Source organism: Sus scrofa, chromosome X, assembly GCF_054392235.1.
Source record: "Sus scrofa isolate SSC_HxYL_T2T_F1_AM1 chromosome X, Sscrofa_HxYL_maternal_Yorkshire_Landrace_v2.0, whole genome shotgun sequence".
NCBI classification, from domain to species: Eukaryota; Metazoa; Chordata; class Mammalia; order Artiodactyla; family Suidae; genus Sus; species Sus scrofa.
The window spans coordinates 42,490,275-42,513,306 of NC_139401.1; the positions used below are offsets into that span (position 1 = coordinate 42,490,275).

General features: G+C 43.7%; 1 protein-coding gene and 1 long non-coding RNA gene across 3 annotated transcripts in view; one reads left to right on the top strand and one right to left on the bottom strand.

Moving 5' to 3' along the window:
- The window catches only part of LOC146394565 (uncharacterized), a 29,771-nt gene extending 10,269 nt beyond the window's left edge, over window positions 1–19,502 (top strand). Inside the window, exons 4-6 of one of the 2 annotated variants that reach the window (XR_014835305.1) lie at window positions 3,301–3,424; window positions 4,020–4,314; window positions 18,677–19,502. The gene's annotated coding sequence lies outside the window, so the exon portion shown is untranslated. The remainder of the gene's footprint in view (window positions 1–3,300; window positions 3,425–4,019; window positions 4,315–18,676) is intronic. The other variant, XR_014835306.1, reaches the window with a different exon arrangement.
- The window catches only part of LOC146394564 (uncharacterized), a 504,529-nt gene that overhangs the window by 464,708 nt on the left and 16,789 nt on the right, over window positions 1–23,032 (bottom strand). The window lies entirely within an intron of this gene.

Sequence of the window (23,032 nt, forward strand, 5' to 3'; positions counted from 1 at the left end):
CACAAAGCCTTTAAAGGAAGCCCAATCCCTAGTGAAAACTAACAGCAAAGATTAAACTGGGCCTGCAGCTCCAGTGAGAGAATAGAAGAAGTCTTCGGGGGGGCTGGTGGGGGACAGAATTGCTGGAAACTACGTTGATACATGCAGCATTAGCAAATAAGTGTTTTCTTCTTGGATGCAGTAAAATTCAGAGAAAGTCTGCAAAGAGGCAGAGTGAAAGAAAATTTGGGTCGTTATTTTGGAAATGGATTTTGAAAAGGGGAAGTTGTTTTTTTTGTTTTGTCTTGTTTTGTTTTTTAAAGGCTGGTTACTAGAAGAAACCGCTGACCTCAGAAATAAGCAGATGTGTCTCCACTGCCAGGAGACAGTTTTAGAAAGGATTCTCCCATGTTAGTTCAAGTTTATTCTTATCCCCGAGCACAAAGTGCCTAGGGGGTTGAGATATGGGTTGATTGCAGAATCACATATGTTGAGAGCCAGAGTGGCATAATCGTGGGAAATATAAACTCTGGGACAGGTCTGCCTGTGTTGAAAGACATGGATGTGACTTTTAACTAGCTGTGTGCTGATGAGCAATTTACCGGACCCCTTTAGGTCTCAGTTCTCCCTATTCGATAGATGAGCTAAGGGTGCCTACTTCACTCAGCTGCAGTAAGAATTATGTGGCAAGGAAATTCCCCGTAGCACAGCAGGGTTAAGGATCTGGCATTGTCACTGCAGCAGCTGGGGTTCACTACTGTGGCACAGGTTGATCTCTGACCTGGGAATTTCCACATGTCACTGGTGCATCCAAAAAAAAAAAAAAAAGGAAAAAAGAAGTACATGGCAATATATGAAAAATTCTTAGCACAGTTCCTGGCACATGACCACTTAAAGATGTTTGCTTTCAACATTTTATTATCATCTAACTTTGAGATAGGCATAGTCGAAATCAGAAATCTGATATTTAATTAAATATTTATTTATGTATTTATTTATTTCACGGCTTATGGAGGTTCCCAGGCTAGGGGTCTACTCGGAGCTGTAGCTGCCAGCCTACAGCAGCCACAGCCACAGCAATGCCAGATCTGAGCCGCATCTGAGACCTACACCACAGCTCATGGCAATGCTGATCCTTAACCCACTGAGCAAGGCCAGGAATCGAACCTGCGTCCTCATGGATGCTAGTCAAGATTCGTTTCTGCTGAGCCACCGTGGGAACTCCTACCTAAATACTTAGACTCAGAGCTTAACTCACTTTGAAATTTTGTTCTAAAGTGCAAAAAAAAAAAAAAAAAAAAAAAAGAAGAAGAAGAAGAATAGCATTTGCTTAAGTATGCCTTAATTTTTACAAATTATTTACATAAATTCCTGGAGCCCATGGTTGTACTGTATTACCTAAAGTGATTAAGACCCACCATCTTAAATCCTATCCCAAACCCCTTCCTGGCAAAGCAGGCTTTAAGACAGTGGTACAGTGCTGGCATCTGGTGGCAGCAAGCCCTGAAACATGGAATTTAATGCTTTGGGAAGCAAACTGTCAACGCCCAACCCAAGATCTTAGCTGGCTGCTACATTTTAGAACCCTCTAAAATATAAACCAGTCCTCGGATTTTTATAGCATGGAAACCGCAAATGGCTAATAAACATAGGGAAAAAAAATGCTTATCTTCCCTAGAAATCAAGGAAATGAAAACAATGTGATACTGTTTTATACCCAACAGATTGTCAAATATTGAAAAGTCTGATACCCCATTGCTGGCAAGATTATGAAAAAAAAAAAAAAAAAAAAAGGAACTCTCACATACTGCCATCCAAATTCAAAGTGCTGTCTTGCTGTACCCATGGCAATTTAGCAGTATCTACTGAAAGGGAAGATGTGCACGGCCGGCAGCTCAGCAGTCTAACTCGGGATATATATTCTAGACCTAAGGAACTGTCTGTGCTCAAGGAAATGTGTTACAAGGATGTTCATGGCAGCATTATTTGTAACGGGAACAACAAAAAAGGAAATGTCCTAAATGTTTAGCAATAAGAAGATGGCTAGTTTGCAATATGGTTAAATAGCTTAAAGCAGTAAAGCTGAATAAACAAGGGCTGCATGTATTGACATGGATAAATCTCTCTTTTTTTGCCTTTTTCTTTTTTTTTTTTTTTTTTTTTTTGGTCTTGTCTTTTCTAGGGCCGTACCCACAGCATATGGAGTTTCCCAGGCTAGGGGTTGAATTAGAGATGTAGCCGCTGGCCTACACCACAGCCACAGCCACAGCAACGCCAGATCCGAGCCATGTCTGCGACCTACACCACAGCTCAGAGCCATGCCGGATCCTTAACCCACTGAGCAAGGCCAGGGATCAAACCCGCAACCTCATGGTTCCTAGTCGGGTTTGTTAACCACTGAGCCACGATGGGAACTCCAACATGGACGAATCTTAAAAAACAGCGGAGTGACACAGATGTGAAGAACAGACTTGTGGTTGCCGAGGGGGAGGGGGAGAGAGAGAGGCATGGACTGGGAACTTGGGGTTAGTCGATGCCGAACTATTACATTTAGAAAGGAGAGACAACAAGGTCCTACTGTATAGCACAGGGAATTACATGGAAAACAATATAAAAAAAAAGAACATAGGTAAGACTGAGCCACTTTGCTGTTTAGTAGAAATTGATATGACATTGTAAATCAACTATTAATTTTAAAAATGGAGGGAAAGAAGCAAACTTCAGAATGACACTACAGTGTACTACCTATGTACAAACGACAGCACAGTATGATATATTGTTTCGGAAAAACTAAATATGTAATAAAGTATAAAAATATACATTGGAACCTGGAGTTCTCGTCGCGGCTCAGTGGTTAATGAATCTGACTAGGAACCATGAGGTTGTGGGTTCGATCCCTGGCCTTGCTCAGTGGGTGAAGGATCTGGCGTTGCCGTGAGCTGTGGTGTAGGTCGCAGATGTGGCTCGGATCCCGCGTTGCTGTGGCTCTGGTGTAGGCTGGTGGCTACAGCTCCCATTGGACCCCTAGCCTGGGAACCTCCATATGCCGTGGGAGCGGCCCAAGAAATGGCAAAAAGACAAAAAATATATACATATATACATATATATACATATATATATGTATATATATATATACACATTGGAACCTACTGAATACAGTGGTTGCCGTTAGGGAAGGAGGCAAGGGAGTGGGATTGGAGAGGGGGATTAAAGGAACTTAACTATATCTGCAGTGTTTCATTTCTTAAATTTGCCTATTTTCTCTGGCACTTTTATATAAGTTAGTGTTTATTATATTCTTCTCTTTTTCTGTACGTGTAGATGCCTACAATGGAATACTATACCGCCACAAAAACGGATGGAATTCTAACACATGCTACAACTGGGATGAACTTTGAGGATATGATGCTAAGTGAATAAAACCAGCCACAAAAGAATAAATATTGTATGATTCCACTTATATGAACTACCCAGAGTGGTCAAATTCATAGAGACAGAAGGCAGAATGGGGGTTGCCAGGGCTTGGAGGGAGGAGGGACATAGGAGTTGATGTTTAATGGGTACAGAGTTTCTGTTTGGGAAGGTGCACACGTCCTAGAGATGGATGGTGGTGATTGTTGTAAAACAATGTGAATGTACTTAGTGTCTCTGAAGAGCATACTTAAAATCAGTTGAGATGGTAAAATCTATGTTATGTACATTTTACCACAATAAAGATGGTCTTAAACCCATAAGCCAGGTCCTGCCCTTTGGGCCACCACTCAAGTGCGGCAGAGAAGTATGCTGTGTTGATGCCTGCAGTCATAGTACAGAAGTCAGTGAAAAGGTGAGGAGGTGGCCGTAGCTAGCATTTTGGCCTTTCATAAAAGCTGTATTAATAGGATAATATCAGGATTTAGCTCTCGGGAATTAAAGGCAAGAGCAATTTTATTTTACTGCTTCTTGAAATACTAGCTTTTCCTGCCCTCTCACAGGCAAGGGACCGGGGCCAGCAGTGCCTGCTTAGTTTTCAACAAAGTCTCCTTTTCCACTCTCCCTAGACCCTACTGTCAGCAGCAGAGGTGTGACTACAATTTCCTGATGAGTCTTAGTTGCGGTGACAGGACACCAGAAGATGGCAGCAAAAGACCATCTACTAGGAAAGTCCTCCTGGCTGCCCAGGAGAAGAGCGAGACGTCCTAAGTTGGCTGTGATGGCTGGGTCCCCGCCTCAATTCAAGACAGAGCTCAGTATCCTGTCCCCGAGTAATAACCCCGTGCCTGTGGCCAAGAGAGATCATGCTGAGCACAAGGTCATCAAGATCCAATCACCCAAGAAAGAGGACCTACTTCCCAGGTGAGGGAAAGGAGAGAGAAAGATTATAAAAGTGAACCTCAGAGTTCCCTGGTGGCCTAGGGGTTAAGGATCTGGTGTTGTCCCTGCTGTGGCTTGAGTCACTGCTGGGGTGTGGGTTCGATCCCTGGCCTGGGAAATTCTATAGGCCACGGGCGCAGGAAAAAAAAAAAATAAGATGAACATGGTCAGTTAAATTCATTGAAAACTTTGAGGTTCTAGGCTTGGTGGATCCAAAGCCAGGTGAAGCAATCTCTTCCCTTGAGACCCTCTGTCTAGTAGGAGATGGAAACCAGATGCGCTTACATGAGAGAAAACAAAAGGCAGGCCCAACCCAAGGCTTTTGGAATGACACCTATGCTGGGTACTATCCTTTGCTCTCCAGATCTACTTTCAACCCTTTTTCACTGCCTGGCATGTCTCGTTGGATGGGGGTCCCATTAACTGTGACCCCAAATACAAGAAATTTTGGGGAGGGAAGCTGGTGAGGGGAAATAAAATTAGATGTCTGGGCCACATGAATTTGAAGTATCACTGAAATTGATGTGTCTGCAATAGAAAACTCAGGAGCAGAGTTCCCATCATGGCTCAGCGGTAAATGAACCCAACTAGCAGTTTCATCCCTGGCCAAGCTCAGTGGGTTAAGGATCCGGTGTTGCCGTGATCTGCGGTGTAGGTCACAGACGCGGCTCAGATCCTGCGCTGCTGTGGCTGTGGTATAGGCCGGAGGCTACAGCTCCGATAGGACCCCTAGCCTGGGAACCTCTGTGTGCCGTGGGTGCAGCCCTAAAAAGACAAAAAAAAAAAAAAAAAGAAAAAGAAAAAGAAAAAGAAAAAAAAAGAAAACTAAGGAACAAGGCTCAAGATACAACTCTGGGAGTCTACTGGGGATGGTTTAGAGGACTCACCACTCAAGAAGAGCACAGAGAGCAGTGGGCAAAGGGACATTGTGATGGCTGATTTTATGTATTAACATGATCAGGCCACACTGTCCCGATATTTGGTCAAACTGTCAAACTGTATTCTGGATGTTTCTGTGAAGGTATTTTTGGAGGAACTTAATATTAGATGGGTGAACTTCGTTGTGCTCCATCATGTGGTGGGCCTCATCTAATCAGTTGAAGACCCGAATGAAAAAGAATGACCTCCCTTGAGTAAGAAAAAAATTACACCAGCAGACAGCTTTTGGATTTGAACAACAGATTTTAGACTCACCAGCCTCCATAAGCACATGAGTCAATTCCTTAAGATACCTATCTATCTCTAAATCCTATTGGCTGTGCTTCTCTGGAGAACCCTAATACAGATACTTATCCCTCAGGCCTTTTACCATTTATATTGAGGTAGAAAGGTAACCTTACACAGGGTAGAATGAAAATATCTTTCCTTTCCTACAAGGAACAGAGATCTTTCACTGCAAGGGATAGATACCAGTCTGGTAGGTATCAGTCAAGCCTAAGACATCGAGGAAATGGAGAGCCAGTTTTGACTCTAGTGATAACAACACCAAACAATGACTGTGGTGATAGGACCATCAAGACTCCTTCAGATTTCCCTTATAAGAGTCTTGATATCCAAAGAAGAGACTCTATCTAAAGGTGATCAGTGGAAGAAAATAGGGCCGGCTTTTCCACATCTGATCCCTGCAAAGGGAAGGCACAGTGAGGGCATTATCCTCTTACAGAGATGTGTTGCCATCTCTGGACCCTCTCCACCTCACAAGGCTGAGGATAACAGGGAACCCTGAGCATCCTTCTGCTTGAGGACCACTGGTGGAGGGCACTTCTTCCCAAACTCTTATATGCATTGTAAATCACCCGGGGACCTCGTTAGAAAAACCAATTCTGATTCAGTAGGTCCAGGCTGAGGCCAAGGAACATGCATTTCTAGCAAGCTCCCAGTGGATATGAATGCTGTTGGTCCCTGGACTCCTAGAGTGCAGGAGGTTATTGATGCCTGACAACGTGGGTACAAAAATCAGTGCAGCCTTCAGAAGAATTAGCACCAGGCTTCACAGGGTCCAAGAGAAGCTTCTGAGTAGTAACTGTTTTATTGGTGGGAGGTGTCTTTGTACATATTTACCTCGGAGAGCCTTGCAAGTTAGAGCAGCCCATGGAGACCAAGACTCTGGTTGATCAGGAGGGGAAAAGGTGCGATGGTAAGGTTTGTCAGCAGCTCCCCATGTAGTCTGTCTTCTAAGGTAATTGTTTAAAACTTTCTAAAACCACGTACTCAGGGGCCTGACCGTTATGTGCTTGGTCTCACCCGCTTTGCTCTCTAGGATAGTTATCAGTCAGGAGGGCTGCAGACTTACCGTGGACATTTATAGGCAAGGGGTTCCATTCATGGTGAGTTCCCCTCTCCCCAGACTCAAACATCTAAACGTGAGGCTACCTCCATTACTGTCCATTAGTACCGGAGGGGTACCCCCCCTTACCCGTGATATGATTCCCTTTATTTTCTTGCTGATCAGTTTGCAGTAGCAGCAACCATCTGCCAGAGCCCAAGACTGTATCCCTGCTCCCATCAATACCAGATCCAGCTTCCATTATGTACGAGGTTGCCCTTCCAGGCTACCTCCCTGCTTGCTTACTGCCTTTGGGACAATGAGAGCTTGGGAGACGGACTGTCCAAAAGCCACCTTCGGAGAAATGTTCTTTGGGTCTCTATCTGCTTGGGCCCCCTGGAGAAGGATCCCTTCCCTGACATGTCACATTTTTATCAGGAAGTTGGGAAGAGACAGGGCGTACCTGATGTGCCTTGCAAATGGCAGTTGAGAGTCCTTGAGCTCATATAGTCAGAGAGACCTTTTTGGCAAGAAGAACAGCCAAAGGGGAACAGCCCAGTCTCCAGCATCAGGCACACAGGCACCAGGCACCCAGACTGGAACCAGCTAGGGAGTCTGCAGCATTTTCCGCTAAACCAGCTCCTTGCTAGATGACCTAAGACGGGAAGGTAATGGGGCCGTCCGGCAGACAAGTGGGCTGACGTCTCCTCTAAAAAATGATTTTAAGAGGTCCAGAGTTTAAGCCCAACCTCAGTGGGATGCTTATAATCCACAAATACAAGAACATGAGCCTAGGGAAGGTGGCTTCTTCTTAGACTAAAACGTAAGAAAAAAATAGTATGAAAAAAAAATTGAATCGAAGTTAAAAAAAAAAAAAAGTCACTGAGGAAAGCTCATACTTGTCCTGTTCTGGCTTCAGGAATCACATATAAGTGAGAGTAGAATCTCATTTCTGTCCTTCAAAACCTGTTCAGTGGCCAGGTAGCATAAAGACATCTAGAAAGAATCAGAATCAGACAGAACACGGACCAAACTCAGGAAAGCAGGGAGAATCTCAGAGTCCAGGTTAATCCTATATGAAAAGGAATAAGCAAGCTCTAGACTGGAGAAAACGTGCATCTAGCCCCGTCCCACCTTTCTAGACGGCAAGTTAATTGGTTCTGTGTGAAAACAGAGACGTGAATATTTTATAAACTTAGAAAACACACCGAAAAAGTAAGCACTAAGAAAAATTAAAATCATCCATATTCCTCAATATTGTTATTGGTTAGATTTCCTCTTTTATTTTTCTGCAGTATATTTTCTTTTTTAAAAAATTGAGATGAGTTCCTGTTGTGGCACAGTGGAAATGAATCTAACTAGTATCCATTAGGATGCGGGTTCGATCCCTGATCTCGCTTAATGGGTTAAGGATCCAGCGTTGCCATGGTGTAAGTCGCAGACGAGGCTCGGATCTGGCATGGCTGTGGCTGTGGTGTAGGCTGGCAGCTGCAGCTCCGATTGGACCCCTAGCCTGGGAACCTCCACATGCCATGGGTGTGGTCCCCCCAAAAAGCAAAAAAACTAAAAAATAAAAAATTGAGGTGATATACAACAGTGTCATGCAGTACTATTTGAATGTTAAAATTCTGGTTTTTGAAAGTATTGCATGATAAAAACTTAGCATAGGCTACAATGAAAATAAGCAAGTTTTTACTCTATATTTCTAAAGTTTAATATTTCAAATATTGAGTTGTTACAGAAGATGAGGATTTAGCACTCTTACACAATGCCAGCCTCCCTCACCTCTCATATTAGATCGATTTCTGATTAAATGAATATTTACTGTTTTCCGTATCATGATTACTATGATTCACTGCAAAGCTAAATGGTAAATGTCATTATAATTCCTTTTTGGCACTCTTCTACTCCTTTCCTGAAATTCACTTGTCTTGTTTTTCCCTTTCTTTCAGTGAAATATTTGCATAGGTTCAAAGGAAGCAATTTGGAAATCTGAAATGTCTTATAAGACTCACACACACACACACACACACACACACACACACACGAGTTCCTGTTGTGGCAGAGCTGAAACAAATCTGACTAGGAACCATGAGGTTGCAGGTTCGATCCCTGGCCTCAGTCAGTGGGTTAAGGATCCAGCATTGCCATGAACTGTGGTGTAGGTCACAGATGCAGCTTGGATCCAACGTTTCTGTGGCTGTGGCTGTGGCTGTGGTGTAGGCTGGCAGCTATCGCTCTGATTCATCCCCTAGCCTGGGAACTTCCATTTGCTGTGGGTGTGGCCCTAAAAAGCTGAAAAAAAGACTTACAACTTAGTGATCAGTCATTAGCGAAGGAAAAGCTTTTCAAACAGAAAGATACTACCATTACATGCTTAGGTTTATGTGTCGAAACAGACTCCTGTACATCCTCAATTTTTCACAGAATGGTCAGGTCCTACGAAGTTTCCTTTGATGTATCACACAGACTGCAAAGCAACATTTTTCTTATGCTGAATGCCCCCAATTGCACATATTGTCAGGAGACATGGAGGGTGTGCTCTTTGCTTACAAGAAGGAAGAGAAGGAAGAGGGGCGATTGGAACAGGGTGGCAAAGCCTTTTTTCTTGCTTGGCATTTATCATCTGCAGCATTTCTTCTTTGCCTTCTGAGCGATTTCTTCCATTCACTTTCCCATCGAGGCTAATGTGAATGTTCTTAGCAACAGCCCCGAGCCCCTAAGTGGGGTGTCAGCTCCTCTGACTCCCCAAATCTGGAAGTCTGCCATAACTTCTCATTACTGACGATTGGGTCGTGTCACTTCCTGGGATAGATCAGTGTTTTCTGGATTTTCCTTGGAAACGGACTCAGAATCCGAGTGTGTCAGAACATTAAGGGGATCTGAGGCCATTTGGTACATCTTTTTGAGCATTTTCCTCCAGAAGAACATTTTTTTTTTTAGCCACACCTGTGGCAAGCAGAAGTTCCCAGGCTGGGGATCGAACCCAGGCCCCAACAGTGACCTGAGCTACAGCAATGACAATGCCAGATCCTTAACTGCTAAGCCACCAGGGAACTCCCAGACCTTCAATTTTTTGAACCATACTAGCAAGTGCCTGACCCAGTCTCTGCTTTACTTTCAGCACACTCATCTTTCCATTTGGGATTCTATGTTTCCCCACAACTTTTCATCTTTGCTGTTTGCAAATGTCTGCCCGGCCCCTTCTTCATGTCAGTCGGTGACACCCATGCTGCTCCTTCTCCTTTTTCCTCTTTCCAAGATTGGCTTGAGTTATGTATGGCGTTTTCTTCCTTCTCCTTACATTTTACAATCTTCTTGCTTGAGCAGAAGCATGCATAATTTTCCCACAGAATGGGGCGGTCCTTTCACATGCCCTAAAAGGACAATCAACCTTAGGATATTCCGCATAATCTGGTATGTATCTGTCATAGTTGTCTTGACTTCTGAAGCCATGATTACAGGCATCACAAAATAGTAAAATACTCATTTTCTTTCTCTTTTTTTTTTTCATCAATTTTCTACTGAGTAACAGATTAAAATCATTGGAACTTTTATCTTACTTTTCACACACACACAAAAATGTGAGTTTTCGGTATTATAGTATTAGGGACAATCTCTTGAAATTTCAACTCAGTAGTGGAAGTGCTATAACCCTCCTGATGAAAATCCCAGAAAGGCAATGAAACAAGGAAGGCTCTAGGCCCTGAAAGGGACAGCGCCCCAGGAAGCCCCTAGGCATCGAGAAGGCATTGAGGAGTTCCTGTAGTAGTACAGTGGTAACAAACCTGACTAGTATCCATGAGGACGTGGGTTCGATCCCTGGGCTCACTCAATGGGTTAAGGATCCGGCAATGCCATGAGCAGTGGTGTAGGTCCAAGATGTGGCTTGGATCCCACGTTGCTGTGGCTGTGGTATAGGTTGGCAGCTATAGCTCCAATGTGATCCCTAGCCTGGGAACTTCCACATTCCATGGGTGTAGCCCTAAAAAAAAAAAAAAAAAAAAAAAAAGGCAAAAAAAGGCTTTGAACCTTGAGAAATGTTCTAATCTGCTAGAGATGATAAGGATGGAGGCCGCAGCAGCAGCACTGCTAAGCAGCCAGTTGTCCAACAGGGGGCAGTGTTGTCCAGAGGCTCCGGCATGGGCGTCAGCTGTGGGTTTGGGGTAGAAACCACCAGTAAAAACCTTGACAACTCTAGCTGTCTCAGCCTTGAGACCAGCTTGGGAAACTCACCCAGAAATGTCTTTTTGTCCTTTTCTTTTTCTTAGCGTCTCCTTTCCTGACCACTAGTTCTTCAGATGCTACAATGGAACTAACTGTAAAACCCCTAGGAATACTTTTTTCTAGTCAAAATCTAATCTTTGGACTTCTTGGTGCTACCTCTCCAGGAGCCCTCTGTTTTCTTTCTACAGTTCCCGAGGACATTGATCTGGTAAAGTGCTGCAAGCTGGCTATAAAGTCCCACCAAGTTTCATATCAATAGGCTTCCTTACCAATGTTGTCTTTGGAGAAATTGAACAGTCTCAGTCTCCAATGTGGGATAGAAGGGTTGAGTTCAATGGCCAGCATTCCTGGGAGTGAGCATGAGAAGAGATTGTTTGTTTGTCTGTTTGTTTGTCTGTCTTTCTGCCTTTTCTAGGGCCGATCCCGCGACATATGGAGGTTCCCAGGCTAGGGGTCCAGTCGGAGCTGTAGCCGCTGGCCTACACCAGAGCCACAGCAACGCGGGATCCGAGCCGCGTCTGTGACCTACACCACAGCTCACGGCAACGCCAGATCCCTAACCCACTGAGCGAGGCCAGGGATCGAACCCGCAACCTCATGGTTCCTAGTTGGATTCACTTCTGCTGCGCCACAATGGGAACTCCGTCCATATTTTCAATATGACAGTCTCCCTCAACTGCTGTGACAATCGTCCTGGAGTTAAGAGCTTCTTTGGTACAATGTACCCTCACAATAAGCCTTTAGTTTCCAGCGCAGTTTTGGGAGGAGTGGTCTCCCGGATCCAGAGGAGAGAGAAAAGGGGGCCGGGGGCCTAACAGTTCATCGTGCAGGCTTTTCAAACAACTTCCTTATTGTCAGCACCATGCCTCAGCTCACCTTCTGAGGCACAGTATTTTGTGATGATTCCTGTCAGTGCCTTGAATCAAAATACTTTTCATGGCTTCCCCTCTGCCACCTGGCACCTTCCTAGCTGCCAAAGATGTGTTGGTATTGTTTCACATCTCTCTCTTCTCCCATCTTTTTTTATCCCAGCTTCTTTAAAGAGGCAAATTACAATGGGAGCAAGAATTCTTTAAAAGGTATTAATTCCCAAAGGCAAACACTTCCACTCCAACACGTTTAAGCATAAATCTAACTACGTTTTCCTCTTAGGCATTGTGAATGCTTGCCCAGTAACCTTAACAGTTTTAATTTAAATTCACATTTTGAGATACAAATGGTTGCACATTTTACTTCTTGAATTAGTGTATTTACTGTTCCTTCCTCTTCCCTTCCCTTTCCTCCAACAATCTGATTTTTATTGATTATCTTGTCCTTCCTTGTTTTAACATTAACTTTTTGTCTTTTTTGTTGTGTTGTTGCTATTTTCTTGGGCCGCTCCCGCGGCATATGGAGGTTCCCAGGCTAGGGGTCGAATCGGAGCTGTAGCCACCGGCCTACGCCAGAGCCACAGCAACGTGGGATCCGAGCCGCGTCTGCAACCTACACCACAGCTCACGGCAACGCCGGATCGTTAACCCACTGAGCAAGGGCAGGGACCGAACCCGCAACCTCATGGTTCCTAGTCGGATTCGTTAACCACTGCGCCACGACGGGAACTCCTGTTTTAACATTAACTGATGACAAAACCAAATAAAGACACCACAAGAAAACCACAAACTCATGCCTCTTACGAATATAGATGCAAAAAATCCTCAATAAAATCCTAGTACAACTAACCCAACAGCACATCAAATAATGCAACCTCCCAGCTATAAAAGATGAGGAAATCAGCAGTTATAAAGTCTAACATTGTAGAAATTACACTGCTTCTCACCATCTCTCCTCTTTTCCCTCCATTTCTATTAGTTATAAAACACTATGTGACTGTCTGAAAGTATTTTAGCCAATCATATACTGTACATATATTTTCATGAATTCTTTTACCATAGATGTTTTTCCAGTAATTTTATCTGATTGAATGTCATGTATTTCTAAGGAAAGGGCTCATTCCCTGAGATCTAAATGTTCATTCAAAGGCGTTCCCCCAAACTTTTGTTCAAATAAGGGCAAGCAGAGTTCCCGTCGTGGCTCAGTGGTTATGGTTCCGACTAGGAACCATGAGGTTGCAGGTTCGATCCCTGGCCTCGCTCGGTGGGTTAAGGATCTGGCATTGCTGTGAGCTGTGGGGTAGGTCACAGACGTGGCTCGGATCCTGTGTTGCTGTGGCTGTGGTGTAGGCCGGTGGCTACAGCGCCCACTGGCCCCCTAGCCTGGGAACCTCCATATGCCGCGGGAGCAGCCCTAGAAAAGGCAAAAAGACAATAAATAAAAATAACAAAAATAATAAAAATAAGGGCAAGCAAAGTGTTTAAGGAGTTCCTGCTGCAGCACAGTGGGTTAAGACTCCACCTGCAGTGGCTCAGGTTTGATCCCCAGCCTGGCACAATAGGTTAAAGGATCTGGTGTTGTCACAGCTGCAGCAAAGGTCACCGTTGAGGCTCAGATTCAATCTCTGGCCTGGGGCACTTCCATATGCCATGGGTATAGCCATAAAAAAAAAAAAAGTCCTTAAGGAAATAAAGCATGACCAAAGGATTTTATAGGCAGCAACTGCTCTTTAAGAGGTTAGTGAATATTGAAGATTAAAAGCAGTCTTCTCTGCATAGCACTGGGCACTCTATCTAGTCACTTATGAGGGAGCATGATAACGCGAGAAAAAAGAATGTATACATGTATGTGTGACTGGGTCACCTTGCTGTACAGTAGAAAATCGACAGAACACTGTAAACCAGCTATAATGGAAAAAATAAAAATCATTATAAAATAAAGTAAAATAAGTTAAAACATAAAAGCAGTCTTCTTTCTAGAAAGCAAAAGCTTTTTAAAAAATTAGAAGACCACACCACAAGCTAGGAGGAAAGAGAGAATCTTAGCAAAGTTATTAGACTTCAGTGAAGACCATTTTGCATCCAAAATCCGAATGAATCTTTGGACAGCCAGGCAAAAGAATATCATCCATAAGAGAAAGAGAAACAAAACATGAAACGAAATATTATTATTTGATTTGAAACCATTAAAGTACTGAAGCAATGACCCAGAGCAAACATATGGGTAAAAAGAATTCAAAAGGATGAGTGAGAAAAGAGTCCAGGGAGACGAACACACACACAACTCTACTCTTGCATTTCATTCCTCTGGCTTACTGTGATTTTAGTAGCAACTAGCTTCTTTCAAATTCCCTCTTAATCCCCATGGCTTCCTTTCCTCCATTTAAAATGTGAGTTGACAGAGCTCAGAAAATATCTTTCCTATGTCAATATATGTTTCATGAGCTCTTATACATTTGCTTTGTGTTATTCTTTTTTTTTTTTTTTTTTTTTTTGCTTTCTAGGGCCGCACCTGCGGCATATGGAGGTTCCCAGGCTAGGGGTTGAATCAGAGCTGCAGCTGCCGGCCTACACCACAGCCACAGCCACGCAGGATCTGAACCAAGTCTGAGACCCACACCACAGCTCATGGCAACGCTGGATCCTTAACCCACTGAGTGAGGCCAGGGATTGAACCTGCATCCTCATGGATACTAGTTGGATTCCTTTCCACTGCCCCACAACGGGAACTCCTTGTGTTATTCTGTTACAGAGACAATTGTTTTATTAAGCTTTCTTGCTTAGGGTAACTATTTCAAAATTGTTATTTTCTCTGTGGCAATATTTTTCTTGCAAAGATTAGTCTGTTGCATATTAATTCCATTCCTTTTCTTTATTTCCTCTTATCATCTCTAAATAGGTCATGCGCTGTTTCCTTTTTAATCATTCCTCTTTAGTCCAAGAAATACCCTGGCTTGGGATACACCACGGTTTGAGAGACACCTGGTTTGAGATACACCATGAAACAAAGTACTCCGTCTCTGCCTTTGCTCAGTTTATGCTTTACCTGTGCGTTCATAGTCTATTTGACTGCCTTTCTCCATCTGTAATAGGAGGAGAAATATATATATTTTGACCTTTGTCTCTGGTTTCTGACACAGAGCTCCTAAAACTCTTGGATGCCCTGATGATAGGAGTGTCTTTTGTTGTTCATAATGAAGATCCTACCTGAGTTTACGACAATGAGGTTCCTCTCGGTGTGTGCCCCTAAACAGCTTCAGGATGGGGGGGGGGCTGATTGCCAAGAGAACCAAGCAGGTGACTAGAGTGTTGGAACTTTCAGCCCCACCGCATGATCTCTAGGGAAGGTAGAGGGGCTGGAGATTGAGTCCAACCACCAGTGGCCAGGGATTTAATCAATCATAGCCACGTAATGAAACCTCCGTATTCAGAGAGCTTCCAGGTTGGTGAACCCACCGAAGCGCTGGGAGGGTGGCATGACCAGAGAGGACGCTCCTGGTCCATGGATGCTCTGTGCCCCTCTCCCTACACCTTGCCTTGTGCGTCAATTCTATTTGGCTGTTCCTAAGTTTTATCCTTTATCATAAACCAGTAATAGTAAGGAAAGCACTTTCCTGAGTTTTGTGAGTAGTTCTAGCAAATTATCAAACTCCAGTGGGGGCGCGTGGGAACCCCTGAACTTGCAGTCAGCTGGACATAAATGTGAGTAGCTGGACACTCCATTTGCAGCTGGTGTCTGAAGTGGGGGCAGGCTTATATTGAGCCCTTAATCTAACTCCAGGACTCAGTGTCAGAACTGAATAGAACTGGAGAATTGGAGAATTCGTATTGGAAAGGACACTGTATATTTGGGGTGTGGGGGAAAATACCCTCTCTCACCCTCTGTGGCTTACATTTTCCCTGTTTATTAACCTAATTGGGAAAGGAAGATGGAAAAGGTTTACAGCAGTATTGATCAACTGGGAGGTCAGGGTGAGACTGGGCCACAATCAATGCCACGCCGTGAGAGAACCACTGGCTAGGACCTTCTTGATGATGTGAGAGTTTCGTCTTTTTGAGTATGTAAAATCTTTGGTCCAGATTTCCACTTCCACTTCTGGTTAAAATGGAGTAACAAAGACCATATTTACCCTCCAATTTCCAAAAAAAAAAAAATTTTTTTTAATTAATTAATTAATTTATTTTTGGCGGCTCTCATGGCATGTGGAAGTTCCCGAGCCAGGGATCGAACCCACAGCGCAGCAGTGACCCAAGCCACAGCAGTGACAATACTGGATCCTTAACCTCTAGGCCACCAGGAATTCCCACCAAAAAAGATATGGATTTTAAGACAATGGACATCAGGTAGTGAAGGACAACGATCCCTGAGAGACTAGTAACAAAGCAACTCCTACATTTGATCCATCTTACTGCCTTGAGACAGTTTCCAGGCGACGGTGCAGAAATGGGGAACTGAGTTGGAGCCAAGCAGACTTAATGAGTTTAAAAGACAATGCTGGAGTTCCCACAGTGGCTCAGTGGTTAACGAATCCGACTAGGAACCATGAGGTTGCAGGTTTGATCCCTGGCCTTGCTCAGTGGGTTGAGGAACCGACGTTGCCGTGAGCTGTGGTGTAGGTTGCAGATGCGGCTCAGGTCCCGCGTTGCTGTGGCTCTGGCGTAGGCCATCGGCTACAGCTCTGATTTGACCCCTAGCCTGGGAACCTCCACATGCCGAGGAAGTGGCCCTAGAAAAGGCAAAAAGACCAAAAAAAAAAAGAAAATTATGCTGAGAATCCACAGAGATAAGGAAAGTTAGAGTTTGTAGCCAGAGTCCCATAAAGGAGAGAATTTCAGGGAGAGAAAACCACAGAGACATGCAGAGGGCCCCCCCTTGAATATGGGTACCATCCAAAGTGTTAGAGGAAACATCGGTGCCTGGTTCTCACATAGGGCCAAAAACAGCGCCCGATTCCATTAGCCAGTCTGAAAAAAGTAACGATTTATGGGACATTGGGAAGAATACTCAGAAAGATCTTGCCATAGTAGTGGAGAATTATTAGCCCAAGACTGAGCAGTGTTCCAGAACCCCCTAATAAATCAGAAAAACAAGACCTGGAAATGTTAAACTGTTTCCAAGTAACATAACTATATCCTAGAACAAACTTCCAGAAGATTTACAGCAATACAAAAATACCCAGCACCCAGCGCAGTAAAATACACAACGTCTGGCATCCAATCAATTATTACCTGGCATGCAAGGAAGCAGGAGAAAGTGACTCATGGTGAGGAAAATATGTATAATGCTTATTAGCTGTGATGGTTAGTTTTATGGTTAGGCTATGGTGCTCGGTTGTTCAGTTAAACTCTAATACAGGTGCTACCGCTAAGAAGTTTTTTTTTATAGATGTAATTAATGTCCATAATCAGATGACTTTAAGAGATTATCCTAGATAATCTGGGCGGGCTGATTCAATCCATTAAAAGGCCTTAAGAGCAAAACTGAGGTTTCGCTGAGGAAGAAATACTCTCTATGGATGGCAACATCAGTACCTGCCCAAGGGTTTCCAGCCTACCAGCCTCACCTACACACACACACAAATAGACAGACAGATAGATGGTCAATCCTACTGGGCCTGTTTCTCTGGAAGGACTGTGACTGATACAGGAGTTTGTTTTCCTTTCAGCCTATCATGGGTCTAAAAGACAGCCCTCACTCTCGGAACTCACTATCTAAATATGATTATAACTTAGAAGTTTTGGCCCTGAATTTTTTATTCAAGTTGAAAATCTTTAATAACTAATGTGCATTCTAGTGAGGTCACTGAAGTTGGGCACAAGTGCATGGTAGGGAGAGAGCTCCAATGGTACCGCAGCTGTTCTCCCCACAGGATCGGGAGTCTTGATCATGCCAGTTAAACAGTCTTCACTATGGCCATTATCTTCCTACATTACACAAAACCTAGGTCTGCCATAACCACATGTCACGAACTGGGTGGCTTTATACCATGGCTCTATTCTCTTACAGTTCTGGAGGCTAGACATCTGAAATCAAGGGGTTGGTAGGGCTACATTCTCTCTGAAGGCACCGAGGAAGAATCTGATCCATGCCTTTCCTCTTAACTTCTGGTGTTGCCTGCAATTCCTGGTGTTCCTTGGCTTATAAACCCATCATTTCGATCTCTACCTCTGTCACCTCATGACATTGTCTGTTGCGTGTGTACGTTCCTCCTACTATACAAGCACCAGTTATATTGGATGAGTGCCCGCTCTGAATCAGTATGACCTCATCATAACTTGACTACATGTTCTGAAGACCCTATTTCCAAACAGATTCACATTCACAGGTACCAGGGGTAAGGAGGTCAGCATATCTATCTTTCTTTCTTTCTTTCTCCTTCTTTCTTCCTTTCTGTCTTTCTGTCTTTCTGCCTTTTCTAGGGCCACTCCCATGACATATGGAGTTCCCAGGCTAGGGGTCGAATCAGAGCTGTAGCCGCCAGCCTATGCCACAGCCACAGCCACGCGGGATCCGAGCCACGTCTGGGACCTACACCACAGCTCACAGCAACGTCGGATCCTCAACCCACTGAGCAAGACCAGGGATCGAACTTACAACCTCATGGTTCCTAGTCGGATTCGTTAACCACTGAGCCACTGTGGGAACTCCAGCATATCTTTCTGAGTAACATAATTCAACCCACACACCATCTGTACCATCTGAATAAGTGGAAAAGCAACTTGAAGAAAAGGTATAACATGATTCCATCAATTAAAGGAAGAAGGAGCATAAGAACTTGATGCCAAATCTTTAAGATTTATTTTAATAGTAATCATGTCGCTGTCATCATGCCATAAACAGAATTAACACCTTCCAAAATGCAATTATAAGTGCAATCCTGTTATCAGGAGCAGAGACAATGCAAGCAAAGGAATTACAGTTGTCAAATTGCAGTTGCTTTACTTATGGTTTCAGTGATAGTTTACAACCCTCTACTTGCAGTGCCTGAGTGCCCCCAAACAAGAGACTGTTCCGGAATTCCTTTGATTTGGATGTGGCTGAACTGCAGGCATTTACTATCTCACTCCTTCAGAGGCTCATCCTTTCCCATCTGCATGTACCAGGCGGCACAGTGCACCAGAGTCTAAACAAGAAAACCGAAGCTGCTTCAAGTATTTACAATGGATGGAATTTAACAACCAATCCTTCACCCAAATGATGGAGGAAATGAGAAACTAACAGAGTGGTGAAGCAGCCTAGAGCTGAGCGAAGCCAGGAACCAACGAAAACTCCTTTGATCCTCTAGGCTAAGTAAGCAGAAGAATTCTCAGAGGTCAGGGGCCAGAGTCAGCTGGCAGAAGCTGAAACTACAGCCGGAGTTAGGTCTCAGGAGGAAATGGAGACACTGCCAAAGGAACGTCTGAGGCAGAGAAGGAGAGGGAGAAATCCCGTCTTTCTCCCCTCCCACCAGCTGCTTTTTCTCTCTCCAATGTCTCCCATTGGCCAGAAGTCAGCCTTCACAGAGGCCAAGGGAATGCAGCCTGCAGAAGCATGGAGAAGGTCCTGCCTGTTTGTTGCTATGGAGAAGGAGAAGAGTTCACGTTTGTTGAACCGTGGAAACAAATCTACCCGGCTAAGGAATTCATTAAATGTTAAGTGACTAGAAGGAACGGTTTAATGTGCTATTATGCAAAAATCCTTTCTGAATGGTTACAGGTGTTTAAGAATTTGTTTTGTTTCTTGGTGGAATGGGGGGGAATGGATTAGGGTTGGGGAATGGAATGATAACCCGGTTTTCCCATTAAAGTAAAAAGCCTGCATTTCCAAATGCTGCTGTCCGCAGATTTTCAGGAAAAAATTGGGGTCAGAAATGGGAGCTCAGTCCGGTACAAAGTTTTTCACGTCTACAGAGTCCTCTTCCCAATTCCTTATTTGTATTTTAATTCTTCCCAGTCTTTAGAGCTATTTACAGCCCAGATATTACTTACTTGGGTATGGAAGCCTTGCTTTTCATGACTGGTTATTTGTAAAGCCTTAGCGTATATCTGATACATTTCAAACACCAATAGACAAAATTCGGTTACCATCCTGTTATGAGTTAGATTGGCACTATCTTGAAACATAGAGCTATTTGAATTTTTGTTTAAAAAAAAATGGGGGAGTTCTCACTGTGCCACAGAGGCAACGAATCCTATTAGTATTCACGAGGATACGGGTTCAATCCCTAGCCTCCCTCAGTGGGTAGGGGATATAGCATTGCTGTGAGCTGCGGTGTAGGCTGCAGACGCGGCTCGGATCCCAGGTTGCTGTGGCTGTGGTGTAGGCTGGCGGCTGCAGCTCAAATTCAACCCCCAGCCCAGGAACTTCCATATGCCACGTGTGTGGCCCTAAAAAGACAAGGGGGGGAAAAAAGACAGCAGCTCAGGCTATCATAAGAACTAGAACGTTAGAAAAGCTAGACATGTAAACGGCCATTTTTCATATTACATCTAGAGAGCATGAGGCAGGCTTTCTCAAGGCCCCATGGAGCTCTGTTTGGAGCACATGTACTTGCAGGGAAAAAGGTGAAAGCCACTTGGTGAAGACGAAGTTCTGCCCCAAAGGTCGGGTAAGCCCAAGGCTCCGCAGAGCACAGGAACATAGGCTGGCGCCTGAGATGTGCTATAACACATAACTTAAAACACCACCAAATTGGAAATCCTACTTCTGCTCGTGTGGTAGAGATCTGACCCTTGCTATCAAATGCCAAGTACCTCAGACCAAGAACTACTTACCCAAATGTTCTTTGGGTAAAATAGTGGATGTTTAGCAACTTAAGTGATTAATTTCCTTAGATCAAGGCAGTGTAATATCCTAACTTAAACACGAAAAAGAATTGTAGGAGTTCCCATCGTGGCTCAGCAGCAACAAATAACGAATCTGACTAGTATCCATGAGGACGGTGGTTCAATCCCTGGCCTCGCTCAGTGGGTTAAGGATCCGGCGCTGCCATGAGCTGTAGTGTAGGTTAAGATGCAGCTCAGATCCTGTGTTGCTACCTAGGTATACCAATTTTTTATCCATTTCATCAGTTGATGGACATTTGGATTGCTTCCACTTTTAGGCTATTATGAATAATGCTGCTATAAACAGTTATGTAAAAGTGGTGTAGATCGAAGACGTGGCTCGGATCCCACGTTGCTGTGGCTGTGGTGTAGGCCACCAGCAACAGCTCTGATTAGACCCGTAGCCTGGGATCTCTATATGCCGTGGGTACAGCCCTCAAAAGACCAAAAAAAAAGACAAAAATTAAAAAAAAATTTTAAAAAAGCAATGCTGTGACTTAAGCTGAACAGTCTTCACACTTTAACTGTGTTTAAAATGCATTGTCTTATTACATAATGCATTAAGGGTACATATTTTGATATTACAAGTTTGCTTTAAAATGAACACTTTTCAAATTATTTTCTTTGAAATACCATGTGTTTTATTTTAGACCTTTATATGCATTATAAATCACTGCAGCATTTTTCTAAATGCTATCCTGAAATATAGCTAGTGACAAAGAGCCTCTGGCCTTTTTCTCCCTTGTCTACTGTTGCATACTGGAATGGCCAATATTGTCAACTTAATTGGGAGCAACAGGAAAGATGAAGCCTCTGACTTTTCTATGTGAAAAGCCTTTAACCCTTAAAAGATCCAAGCAAAAAGGTATTTCCAAGATAGCTTGTTTGTAATTAGTACAAGCAAATTTACCACAAGTAAAGCAGCTTCTTATATTATCCCCAAATGGCAATGTCTGTAGAACTACATTTGGTTTTTTAGAAAAACTTCTCACGGAGTTCCCGTCATGGCTCAGTGGTTAACGAATCTGACTAGAAACCATGAGGTTGCAAGTTTGATCCCTGGCCTTGCTCAGTGGGTTAAGGATCCGGCGTTGCTGTGGCTGTGGCATAGGCCAGCGGCTACAGCTCCGATTAGACCCCTAGCCTGGGAACCTCCATATGCCGCGGGAGCGGCCCCAGAAACGGCAAAAAGACAAAAAAACACAAAAACAAAAACAAAACACTTCTCAGCTTTCTTTAGCAGTATCACTGTGGGTAGCAGAGTTAATACTAGTTTATAAAACTTCACTGCTATGTTATGAATGTAAGAAAGATGAGGTTTTTTTCAACTCAGTCAGATAGAAATATAAGCCAAAGTTGCTGGGATCTTAGGCATCAAACTGAATATTCCTGCTCCAATAAAAAAACTTTATAGAGCAAAGCATGACAACCCTGGGGTCATTTCCTCTGTGCCTAGGGCACTTAGGAGTTACAGGGGATTCTATGAGGAAGACCCAGAACCTGGATTCCCATACGGGATACATATAAATACTTCAATACATTGAAGTGGAGGCTCCATGATTTAATCAACAAGGCCCCCTTTTCATGGTCTCAGAGACAAGGAGAACGAGTCAATGGAGAATGAAAGCTTATACACTAGAAAAACTGGATAGGAGTTCCTGTCGTGGCTCAGTGGTTAGCGAATCTGACTGGGAACCATGAGGTTGTGGGTTCGATCCCTGGCCTCGCTCAGTGGGTTAAGGATCTGGTGCTGCTGTGGCTGTGGTGCAGGCCGGCGGCTTCAGCTCTGATTAGACCCCTAGCCTGGGAACCTCCATATGCCACAGAGGTGCCCCTAGAAAAAGAAAAAAAAAAAACTGGATAATCTAGAAACAAAGGATGGAGTAGGAAAGGCTTCCTACTGATAGGATGATGAGTTCTCTGCTAAATTCTCTAATTCTAATATTATAATTTTTTATTTTTTAATTTTTTTTCAATAGTATACAAAAATTTTCTTCCATATAGCTCTATTTCCTCCTTTCTTGATTGTGCTATTATTGACATACAAATTATATCTTTATATACTGTATACCCTCTACTCAGTTTTATAATCATTGCTTTATGCAATCGTCTCTTTTTAAATTTTAATATTATATTTTTTAAAAATAGCAATATTTCCATTTCGAGCATTTTTTTTTTCTTTTTACAGCCTCTCCTATAGCATATGGAAATTCCCAGGCTAGGTGTTGAATCAGAGCTGCAGCTGCAGACCTATGCCACAGCCACAGCAATGTCAGATCTGAGCCACATCTGCGATTTGTGCTGTAGCTTGCAGCAACACCAGATCCTTAACCCACTGAGTGAGGCCAGGGATTGAACCCACATCCTCATGTTGGGTTCTTAATTCACTGAGCCACAATGGGAACTCCCCATTTCAAGCATTTTAGCACCAGCTATAGGTCAGGTGCTGGACACTGGAGATACGAGGATAAATGACTGTTCTTGGCCTCAATGAGTTTGTAGTTTGTCATTTTGCATACTGAGGCAGACCAGA